General features: G+C 47.9%; 1 pseudogene; it reads right to left on the bottom strand.

Moving 5' to 3' along the window:
- The window catches only part of LOC119315833, a 39,569-nt pseudogene extending 34,305 nt beyond the window's left edge, over positions 1–5,264 (bottom strand).
- Positions 5,265–9,513: the final 4,249 nt, after the last annotated feature.

Raw genomic sequence — 9,513 nt, 5'->3', positions numbered from 1 at the left:
TGAGAATTTTTTTACTAGGTACTCAGTAGTAATGGCCCATCATGCCTCCACATGCACGCACAAGCCGTCTTGGCATCATCACGCACGCAGCCACGCACACTTCCAGGCTCGGCTGCTGCTTCGTCTCTATTCCCCAACCAGGCAACCACGCTCACGCACGTCTGCTCGCCTCCATCCATGAACCAGGCAACCAGCTGCCCTGCCGCCACTCCCTTGACGCCGACGCCGACTAGAAGCTCACCCTGATCCGTGCGCCGCCAGCGGCAAACATCCCGATGAAGCATGTTGAGGCCGGCCGCTCCTCTTCGGCTCTTTGCCACTGGCCTGCCCGGTCCGGTAGTCGTCTATGTCAGCTGGCCGGCCAGCTACCCATCGTCACCGGCCGTTACGCCCCAAACGAATTTGTTAGTCCCCTTTACCCACCTTAAACTATTAGAATTTGGATCCTCGTCCCTGTGTGTAGTGATGCATATTAGAGTGCGACAGTGAAATTGGGGAAAGTGTTGGGGAAACACTAAAATTTAGTACTACCTCGGTAAAGAAATATAAGTTCATTTAGACCACTAAAGAGGGAGTGATTAGTATGCCTATTCATCTGATCTAATTGGGGATTTGTTTTGTTTCTTGCATCGCAGATTTGTTCTCTTGAGTCTTAATTTGGGACTCAAAAGCAACGGCTCAAAAGGATACTGATAAATTTGTCAGGAGGCCACAAGTTCTGTTTTGTTGTGGTTCTTTAATTTTCTTTTTTGCTATTGGCCCCCCCATAGATTTTTGTCAAGCTCCGCCACTGCATCCAGAGTTCCAGAGATACCTCGTTTTACCACTAAAATCGTTCGCATGCAACAATAATCTCCAATACGGGCGATGTTTCATGATTTTTGGAATTCCTAAAGAACGGTGAAGCAGTGGGATCACTAATCGTCAAATCTTTCCCTAATAATAAAGCACGGATTGACTCCGTGGGTTCACCGTCACAATACGCTTCTTCCCATGAATTTACGCTTTCAGTTTTTTCCACCTAGATTATTTTCTACATAGGAGGTGGTACTATTTTTACCTGCGTATTGGTGTTCTGCTGATCAATAAGGCCTCTATAAATATATTTGCGATCAAAAAGGCCAGTCAGCGATTCATGTACGACCCGATCAACAACGGGATTCATTGAGCTTTTATATTCAACCTGCATATAAATACGCCGCTGGCTGAAACCGTGGGCGTAGGTAGATCGAGATTGAAATAGATCGACATCGAGAGAATAGAAGGGGGTGACCTAGGATTTGAGATTGAAATAGATCGAGATCGAGATAATAGAAGGGGTGACCTAGGATTGGGAGACAGTAGTCAGGCGGCAGCGGCGGCGGCGGCTGAGAAAGTCGGAAACACAGTTAGGCACCTCTTCTAATCTCTCTTCTCTGCTGATTTGCTACCAAATGAGGGCATGAGACGTGCCTCACAGCCGAGATCGGCGACAGTAGCATGCCAGCATCACATTGACGATGCCATGCCACCATGGTCCAAACAACTAGGAACCCACACCATGACTTCAATGGCAAGAAGAGCAAGCGATTGTTGTAGCCGTACTGGAGGCTCCCTCGGCGACCGCCGAGACGAGCTCAAGCTGCAGCCGTCAAGGTCGCGATTCGAGCTAGCCATGCACCCATGCATGTTCAACGATGACAACGATGAGGGGCACTGAGGCGAGGAGGCGGCGGCCGGCACGAGCTTCCGGAGGATGGTGTGGAGTCGGACTATGAGGACGGTGGCGACAAGGACTATCTCCGGCTGGGTCTCGGTGTAATGGCACCGTCCGCCTCTGTTAGGGTACGTTCCACCCGTCCCGAACGCGAAAAAATCGGAAGTGCAAAAACTCCAGCAGCAGCCTGCGGGTCTCGTCGCTCGTCTGGAGAAGCTCGAGAGCCGCCAAGGAGTCTGCCAATCCGTCCCTGATCCAGGTCCGCGTCTGGCATCATTAGCTCCTCGAACGTGATCAGCTGGCCCAGCCTCGCCATGGAGCGACGGGCTTGGCAGCGGAGATGATGTTGTTGTCGTTGCGGTCGAAGGCATGTAGTCCACGGATGACCTCGAGCAACTGCGCCTGCTTGTCGAGGCGTGGAGCGTGAGGTGTGAGCACCGGCATAATGACGGGCGCCAGCTCGGCCGTCCGCTAACATCTGCATCGATGGCCAGCAGCAGAGGGACTGGCCGCCCGGCGGCTGCAAGCTTTAGGCCAGAGCAGGGCATGGAGCTCGAGACCTATTGGCGCCTGTCATATCATCATCCAATCCTGCAGCCCTTCGCCTACCTCTGCCCTGCATTCTGATCCGGCCAAGAGCTGCTATACATTCAAAAAAGTTCCTTGTCGTACACCCTTCCAAATTTGAATATATCTCGGGTCAGTTCTAGATGTCCACGAGTTTGTAGTCTGCAAGTTTTTTATAAAGGGCAACCTGGTGCATGTAGCTCCCGCTTGCGCAGGGTCCAGGGAAGGGTCCGACCACTTTGGGTCTATAGTACGCAGCCTTTCCCTACATTTCTGTAAGAGGCTGTTTCCAGGACTTGAACCCATGACCTCATGGTCACAAGGCAGCAGCTTTACCACTGCGCCAAGGCTCCCCTTCTAGTGATGAAAGGCAGCAGCTTATTAATCCTACTCTTCTACTATACATGGTCACTGATGCATGTTTCTTCAATTATGATAGGCCATAGCTGGAGCGGTCTTGCCATTTGAATATCCGTATAGTGAAACAAAAGAAGCACGCACATATGCCTCTACATGCTGATCTGCATCATTAGCTTGAATGCATAGCCATCTTGCATATTCTTTGACCCCATGATATCTCTGCTTAATTAATTTAGCAGATCAAGTTTATGCAAGATGATGGCATCATTTGTGTAGGTATCTGTTGACTGTTTCTATTTCACAAATATGAGGATTTCCCCTCAAAAGCATCTACCAGTCTTATTCTTAAGGAAGGACCAAGTCTATTATTTTGATTTTAAGTTGTCCGACTCATTATATAGTACTTAAAATTGCATATTGAATTTCGAACATGACTTCATTTTCTTCGGAAAAATTGAAACTTTTGCTACTGGAATTTGCCATGCTAGGAGAGATACTAAACAATTGTATATTTAATGATCGATATATTAAAGCCATAATGCATAATTAGTACGTAAGCAAATAACAGTAGAACTATATATCTTACAATACTATATTTTAATTGTACTCATGCATAAATATCAATGGAGACATGTCCTTCTTTATGTCCTATGTTTCAGCATGACTAGAGCTAGCTTGAGAAGAGAAGTTAGTGCACGTCCCTTAACTCCATTGCACGGTAATTGCTTCACTTTAATATTTTCTTCAGTTTATAAATTTTCGTGAGATGAAATACGAGGTTATCTTTTACGAATATACATGAGTAGTAAATGTTATGGACAAGGCAAGTGTAAAAACTTGGTCACTCCTAAACATTTAAACCTTGCATTAACACATTATTTGTTAAAGGAAAGAATTAACGCATGTAGTTCGATTAAAAAAAAGATTGTAAAATTGTAGGGAGGATTAAAATTTTACAATTTGATTCTATTTTTGAGAGTAAATAATAATAATATGAGTAACAAGACACTAATTCAAGTGTATAATAGTTAAATCCAATTGGCTGCTCATTTAATGTTTGATTCTTTCCCTAGGAAAAACATTAATAGCATTCATATAATTTCTTAAGGGTTTTTAATCATGCACGGATCCTAGACCATAAGGATATTTTTTTTAAATAATCTCAAAGAGATTTTGTTAGCTAGCCAAAACAGTTACATATTTATTTTTGCAAAATTTGATGGTATGTCTATGAATTAGCTATGTCCTATTTATTATTAATGTTAGGAAGACATGTGGATAAACACATGCTATTCATTTCTAGCAGCTTCGCTTTGATTTATAGTGAAGCACCGGCATTGTCTCAGACACCATGACTATTGTCGGTGATGGTGGAAAGGGGATAAGAGATGACATGCGTGGGACACCATGTTGAAACCAGGACATTGATCTGTGGGGCTTTTGAGCCATGAATTTTTTTTCTCCCCGTTTGCAACGCACGGGCATTTTTGCTAGTACAGATAACTGCGTAAGAAAATTAACACTGTAACAAGAGAAATCTGAGCATTACGACAAACAGCACGAGAACTGACACACCTGATACGAGGTAAGCGGCGGATGCGGCGAAGAGGACAGCGGATGGCACCAAGACGACCATCCAGTAGAAGTCGGCGGCTTCGGCCGTGGTCATGTAGAAAGCCCCGCCTCGGTACCGATACGCCTCGGGCTCCTCCTCCCGGCTGCTCGCAGCTGCCGGGAGCGCCTCCAGCATGCGGCGCTCCCGGCAGAAGGGCCGGTCCGCGGGCTCGTCTGGAAACACGATCCCGAGGCTGATCCCCACCGCGGCAACGGTAGAGAAGGCGACGCAGGCGGCAGCCGCCGCTGCTAGCCGCAGCGCGCGCTCCTCGTCCCGCAGCGCCTCGTACGCACCCCGCGGCATGATGGCCTGCCGCAGAGCGTCGCCGAGCAGCGCCGTCGCGGCGGTGCAAGAACGGTTCGGTGCTTCGGTGGGTGGAGGCTACAACCCTACGCGGACACGCTGCGCCAGCTGGTGCGGGAATTTTGGTGTTGCGTTGTTCCGCGACTAAGAGCATCTCCGGCTGCGCCCTCAACAGGCCCAAGCCACTTTTTCAACGCCGGCGCCAAAAAAAGCCCCAGTCACGCTCTCAAAACACCGAAAAACGTCGGTTTGGCTCTTTTTTTCACCCGGCAGTCACAGGCCAAACCCAAAGTCAAGGTTTTCTTCCCCGACTCGTCTTCCATCCCCCGCGCCCTCGGCCGCCATTAGCTATATCTCAGCACCGCCCGCCGCCCTTCACCGCTAGATAGCCATTTCCCGCTGGAAAAATAGCAGAGTTTCGCCGCAGTAGCCCCTCCAACAGCAGTTGGACGTTTTCGCCCGTCGTTTCCGGCCGCGGAGGGGCAGTTTAGCGGTGGGTACACGCCCACCGGGCGCAACGTGTTCGGCGATTTGACTGCCTCGGCGATGGACTCGGATGACGAGGAAGCGTTCGCCGCGCTGCTGGAGGAGGAAGCCGAGGCCGACGTCAAGGAAGAAGAGCATCTCATGGTGCTCGCCGCCCTTGCCCAGTTGCTGGCGAGTAATGAAAAGCCGCAGCGAGGTGGCTCGGCACCGGGGCGTGTGAAAGCAAAGAACCGGCATCGTCTCGAAGGCTACTGCATGCTCTACTCCGACTACTTCGCCGATGCTCCACTTCACGGCGAGAAAAATTTCGGCGCCGTTACCGTATGAGCCGAAAGCTCTTCCTCAGAATTGTGAATTCCATCCGGAAGTTCGACAACTACTTCAAGTGCAAGATGGATTGCACCGGCGCCCTTGGATTCACCTCCATCCAGAAGTGCACGACAGCGATGAGGATGCTTGCATATGGAGCTTCCGGTGATTCACTCGACGACTATGGGCGCATGGCCGAGTCCACCAGCATAGAGTGTTTCTACAAGTTCTGTCGGGCAGTGGTGGCAGTGTTTGGACCGCAATACTTGAGAACACCCAATGCGGAAGGCACTGCTCGGATCCTAGCATAAAATGCAGCAAGAGGATTTCCTGGGATGCTTGGAAGCATCGACTGCATGTATTGAAAATGAAAGAATTGCCCATTTGCTTGGCAGGGGATGTACAAAGGCGTCAAAGGCGGTTGCAGTGTGGTACTTGAGGCGGTGGTCACACAAGACCTCTGGATTTGGCACTCCTTTGGTATGCCAGGAACTCACAATGACATCAACGTGTTGTAGTGCTCTCCTGTCTTTATCAAGCTTGTTGAAGGTCATTCTCCTCCGGTGAACTTCGAGATCAATGGGAGGCACTACAACAAGGGGTACTATCTAGCTGATGGCATCTATCCGAGATGGTCGACATTTGTGAAGACGATCTCAAACCATGTGCCAGGAGGCAAGAACGCCTGGTTTGCGAAGGTTCAGAAGGCTTGCAGGAAGGATGTCGAGCAGGCATTTGGTGTGCTTCAATCTCGATTTGCTGTTGTCCGGTACCCCGCTCAGACCTGGTCGAAAGATCAAATGTGGGAGATTATGACTTGCTCTGTCATCTTGCATAACATGATCATCGAGAGTGAGTAAGAAGACCCAGTGTTGGACACTGAACCATACTACAGGCAGGGTCCTCTAACCGAAGTTGATCACCAGCTATCGGCAACCTGGACTGCCTATCTGTAGCGACCAGACCTCAAACAGTCCAATCTTTGTGCTTTAGTGTCATCCCTGGATCAGTAATGCTGACACGCACAGTACTTGAAGGATTTATAACAGAGTAGCAATCACACACTTATTACATCGAATGTCTCAAAAGAGAACTTATTACAATAAAAATGGTTTAAGGCTTGGAAGATAAGTGAGTCCATCAACTCCAACGGCATCATTGAGTATAGAACTACGACCTAAAGGCACCTTACTCTCCTCTATACTGCTTGCATTAGAGTAGTGTAGCCTGTTACTACTTTCCGTGAATCCTATTCTGATGCATAGCCTGTCATTATTGCTACAACTGTTGATACCTTACCTGCAATCCTAAATGCTTAGTATAGGATGCTAGTTTACCATCAGTGGCCCTACATTCTTGTCCGTCTGCCATGCTATACTATCGGGCCGTGATCACTCGGGAGTTGATCACGGGTATATACTTATATACATAATATATGATACTTGTGGTGACTAAAGACGGGTCGGCTCGTAAGAGTCCCCGCGAGTGATTCACGGATTGGCTCCGAAAGGACGTTTGTCCCGACGGCCCTCTGAGTGGATCTTTGTGGCGAAGTGATAGGGCAGGTTGAGACCACCTAGGAGAGAGGTGGGCCTGGCCCTGGTCGGCGTTCGCGGTTATTTCAAGATAACACATTTAACGAGATCTTAGTATTTGATCTGAGTCTGGCTACTGGCCTATACGCACTAACCATCTACGCGGGGACAGTTATGGGCACTCGACGTCGTGGTATCAGCCGAAGCCTTCGTGACGTCAGCGACTGTGCGGTGCGCGCCGGGTTGGACTGAAATGCCTACTCTTGTATAAGGGAGGCTAGGTCTGCTCACCAGCCGCGTACGCAACGTGCAGGTGTGCAATGGGCGATGGGCCCAGACCCCTGCGCCATAGGATTTAGACCGGCGTGCTGACCTCTCTGTTGTGCCTAGGTAGGGCTGCGACGTGTTGATCTTTCGAGGCCAGGGATGACCCAAGAAAGTGTGTCCAGCCAAATGGGATCGAGCGTGTTGGGTTATGTGGTGCACCCCTGCAGGGAAGTTAATCTATTCGAATAGTCGTGATCTTTGGTAACAGGACGACTTGGAGTTGTACCTTGACCTTATGACAACTAGAACCGGATACTTAATAAAACACACCCTTCCAAGTGCCAGATACAACCAGTGGTCGCTCTCTCACAGGGCGACGAGGGGAGGATCATCGGTTAGGATTATGCTATGCGATGCTACTTGGTGAACTTACCATCTACTCTCTTCTCCTGCTGCAAGATGGAGGTGACCAGAAGCGTAGTCTTCGATAGGACTAGCTATCCCCCTCTTATTCTGGCATTCTGCAGTTCAGTCCACATATGATACCCTTATTCCTTTTGATACCAATGCATACATATGTAGTGTAGCTCCTTGCTGGCGAGTACGTTGGATGAGTACTCACGGTTGCTTTGCTCCCTCTTTTCCCCTTTCGATACTCGATTGCTGCGACTAGACGCTGGAGCCCAGGAGCCAGATGCCACCGTCGCCGACGACTACTACTACTCGGGAGGCGCCTACTACTACGTGCAGCCTGCTGACGACAACCAGGAGTAGTTTAGGAGGATCCTAGGCAGGAGGCCTGCGCCTATTTCAATCTGTATTCCAGTTTGTGCTAGCCTTCTTAAGGCAAACTTGTTTAACTTATGTCTGTACTCAGATATTGTTTCTTCCGCTGACTCGTCTATGATCGAGCTCTTGTATTCGAGCCCTCGAGGCCCCTGGCTTGTAATATGATGCTTGTATGACTTATTTTATTTGTAGAGTTGTGTTGTGATATCTTCCCGTGAGTCCCTGATCTTGATCGTACACATTTGCGTGTATGATTAGTGTACGATTGAATCGGGGGCGTCACAAGTTGGTATCAGAGTCGACTGCCTGTAGGAATCCCCCTTCCACACTCTTTGGCCGAAGTCGAGTCTAGACATTACAAAACTTTTACTAACATGGCTGTGTGCCTTACGGGCCCACGTCGCCATCTGGGTGGTAGTAGGATCTTTTATTCCTCGACCTATACTCTGGGACTCTGACATCTCTTCTATTCGGGTTAAACGATTTTACTAACTCTGACTCTAGGTTCTCGATAATACTTTCTCCCGGAGAGCCCTTATTATAGATGATCATCTGCTGCACCAGAAGAATCCGAAGATACTCTCCGATATTCTCTTAAGACTTTATGGCATCGCTTTTGCAATTCCCTTCCATCGATATACCCTTATGGATAACTACCGACAATTGTTGTTCATACCTTCATCCTCAGTTGCTTTTGTTATTACAAGATGCCCTAAATTGCTCTCTGTTGTTCCGAAAATCCTTTAAGCTTACTGCCTTGCAGTTCTTTACCACATGAATACCCCTATTGAAATTCCTCGCACTTATTGAGTATCTGTTCATCCCCAGTTGTTCGTATGCTTCTTAAGATACTCTGAAATACTATCCGACCTTCTGAGCATCCTCTTCAAACTGTTGCTCTGCAAATACTTGTATGCTTACATTATGGATGCTCCCATATCACTAGCAATATTCACTAATATCTTTTGACACCGTCATTTTGATCCTATTGATTCAACATGTGTGCGAATGCACACAATCATCTATCAACCCTTCTAAACTATCTTTCCGGCTCAGACGTCATTTTGAACATGAGCTGGTTCTTGACCAATTAATGCCTTAATCAGTTGTGCTTCTAAGTCTATTGAACTTATTCATTTTCAATCAGAACGATTGCTTCTGAACCCTTGATTTGGAAATCTTAATTCCTTTGCCTTTGAGCTTTGCTTTAGTCAGTTGTTTCTATAATAAAATGCCTTTGCATTGTTTCTTCTATTGGTGGTGTGCAAATGCTCACATCAACTCCGTTATGGACCGTCAGATCATGTGTTGAATTTTCATCCGATAGTGTCCCTTGTATACAAAAACCTCAAGAAGTTCTTTCCCTGATACATAATGCCATTGGTAAATCCTATTCTGTGATTGGCCAACCATGCTCTACTTTCGAGCTGGTGATATGTACTATTGAAGCTTGTGGTATATGTTTCCATGATGCCCTGATGGGTTGAACCTACGCCTTCCCTAATCTGTGTGAACCCGAAAGATTTCGCGGAACATACTTATCTGGTATTGCACCAAGTAAAACTTTCCACAACTAATGTCATTTT

Source organism: Triticum dicoccoides, chromosome 6A, assembly GCF_002162155.2.
Source record: "Triticum dicoccoides isolate Atlit2015 ecotype Zavitan chromosome 6A, WEW_v2.0, whole genome shotgun sequence".
NCBI lineage: Eukaryota > Viridiplantae > Streptophyta > Magnoliopsida > Poales > Poaceae > Triticum > Triticum dicoccoides.
The sequence above is the reverse complement of the archived record's forward strand: the minus strand, read 5'-3'. Positions and strand labels throughout refer to the sequence as shown.